Genomic DNA, 2,633 nt, shown 5'->3' with positions numbered 1-2,633 from the left:
AAAGGAATAAAAAAAAGGAACATAATATCCATGAACTGTGGAAAAATTACAAAAGTTATAATATATATATAATAGGAATACCAGAGGGAGAAGAAAGAAAGGGGTAGAAGAAATATTTGAAGTAGTAATGGCTGAGTATTTCCCCAAATTAATGACATACATCAAACCACAGACCCAGGAAGCTTGGAGAATACTATTCATGATAAATACTTCAAAATCAACACCTACACATATCTTATTCAAACTTCAGAAAACAGAACAAAACAAAAAATCTTGAAAGAAGCAAGAGAATAAAAATTGCCTTATCTGTAGAGGAATAAGGATAAAAATTGCATCAGAAACTTATCAGAAACCATGCAGACAAGAAGGGTGAAGTGAAAATTTGAAGGAATTTGTCACCAATAGATTTGCCTTGCAAAAAAATGCTAAAAGAACTTTCTCAAGAGAACAAAAGAGTATGGATCAGAAGCTCAAATCTATATAAAGAAAGGAAATGTGTTAGAGAATGTAAAAATAAAGTAAGATAAACTTTTATATTTATTATCAATTAATCTAAAAGATATTTAAAACTTTAAAATAATAATAGCAACAATGTATTTGGTGATTATAGATTACAGTTATGTGAAATCAATGACAGAATGCTATAAGGAATGGGAGGAAGGAAGTGGGAATACTACATTATATTTTCCCTACCCATGAAGTGGTATAGTCTTAATAAAAGTGGACTTAGACCACTTGTAAATATATATGCAAAATTTAGGGCAACCAAAAAAATTTTTTTAAGTATAACTGATAAGCTAAGAGAAGAGAAAAAATTGAAATATATAAGATGCTCAACTAAAACCAGAGAAGGCAGAAAAATAGGGAAAGAAAAGAAGCAAAGAAAAAATGTAATGCATAGAAAATAGTTACTAATATGGTAGATTAATCCAATTAGATCAGTAATCACCTTAAATGTGGATGGTCTAAATACACCAATTAAAAAACAGAGATTGTCAGAGTGAATAATAAAAACAGACCCAATTTTATGTTGTCTACAAGAAACGCATTTTAAGTATAAAGATACAGATAGATTAAAAGTAAAAATATGAGGAAAGATATACCATGCTAACACTAATCAGAAGAAAGCTGCAGTAGCTATATTAATCCCAGACATATCTGGGATGCAAAAGGAAACTAACAGGGATAAGGAAACTAAGAGGGATAAAGAATGCATTACATAATGTAAAGAAAAGAATCCTTCAAGAAGACATAATTCTTATATGTATGCACCTAACAGCAGAACATTAAAATATGTAAGGCAAAACTGATAGAACTGCAAGGAGAAATAGACAAATCCACTATTGTAGCTGGAGACTTAAAACAAACTCTGTAAGTAATTTACAGCTCCAACAGGCAAAAAACTAATGAGCTGAACAGCACCATAATAAACTGGATCTAATTGTCATTTATAGTATAGAATATTTCATCCAACAACCTCAGGATGTACATTCTTTTCAAACAAACATTCACCAAAATAGAAGACCACATTTGAGGACATAAAACACACTTCAACAAATTTTTAAAAATTAAAAAATTATGTTTTCTGATCACAATGCAATTAAACTAAAATCAATAATAGAAACAGCTGAAAAATCCCCAAATACTTGGAGATTAAACAACAGACTTGTAAATAACACATGGGTCAAAGAAGAAATCTCAAGAGAATTTTAAAAATATTTTGAGCTAAGTTAAAGTGAAAATACATTTAATCAAAATTTGTGGGATGCAGTGAAAACAGTGTTTGAGGGAAACTGATAGCCTTGGTGCATTTATTTAAAAAAGAATATCTAAAATGAGTATCTAAGCTTTCACCTTAGGAAACTAGGGAAAGAAGATTAAATCTAATACAAGAACAAGAAAAGAAATAATAAAAATTAGAGCAGAAATCAATGAAATTAAAAACAGGGAATCAATAGAGAAAATAAGTTAACCTAAAAGCTCATTCTTTGGAAAGATTTAAAAAATTGACAAACCTCTAATCAGGTTAACCAGGAAGAAAGAGAGAAGACACAGTTACTAATATCAGTTACCAAAAAGAAGCCATCACTACTGACCCCATGGACTTTAAAAGGGTAGTAAAGGAATATTAGAATATTATAAAGAGCTCTATGTACACAGATTTGACAACTTAGCTGAAATGAACCAATTCTTGAAAGACAATCTACCAAAACTCACACAGAGAAATAGATAAACTGAATAGGCCCATATCTATTCAAGAAATCAAGTCAATAATTAATAAGCTGACAACACTGCATATTATCAGATAGATGGGTTCACTGGTGAATTATATGGATTATATGGGAAGCTAGATGGGTTCACTGGTGAATTATACAATACATTTAAAGAAGAAAATATGCTAATTCTCTACAGTCTTTTCCAGAAAACAGAAGCAAAAGGAACACTTCCTAACTTATTCTACAAGTTGAAAAAGAAAAGCAAAGCTGGTGGCATCGCAATTCCGGACTTCAAGCTCTATTACAAAGCTATAATCATCAAGACAGTATGGTACTGGCACAAAAACAGACAGAGATCAATGGAACAGAATAGAGAGCCCAGAAATGGACCCTCAACTCTATGGTCAACTAATCTTT

This window comes from Leptonychotes weddellii, chromosome 9 (genome assembly GCF_054177405.1).
Source record: "Leptonychotes weddellii isolate Sample4059 chromosome 9, ASM5417740v2, whole genome shotgun sequence".
Taxonomy (NCBI): domain Eukaryota; kingdom Metazoa; phylum Chordata; class Mammalia; order Carnivora; family Phocidae; genus Leptonychotes; species Leptonychotes weddellii.
This window is presented reverse-complemented; position numbering follows the sequence as displayed.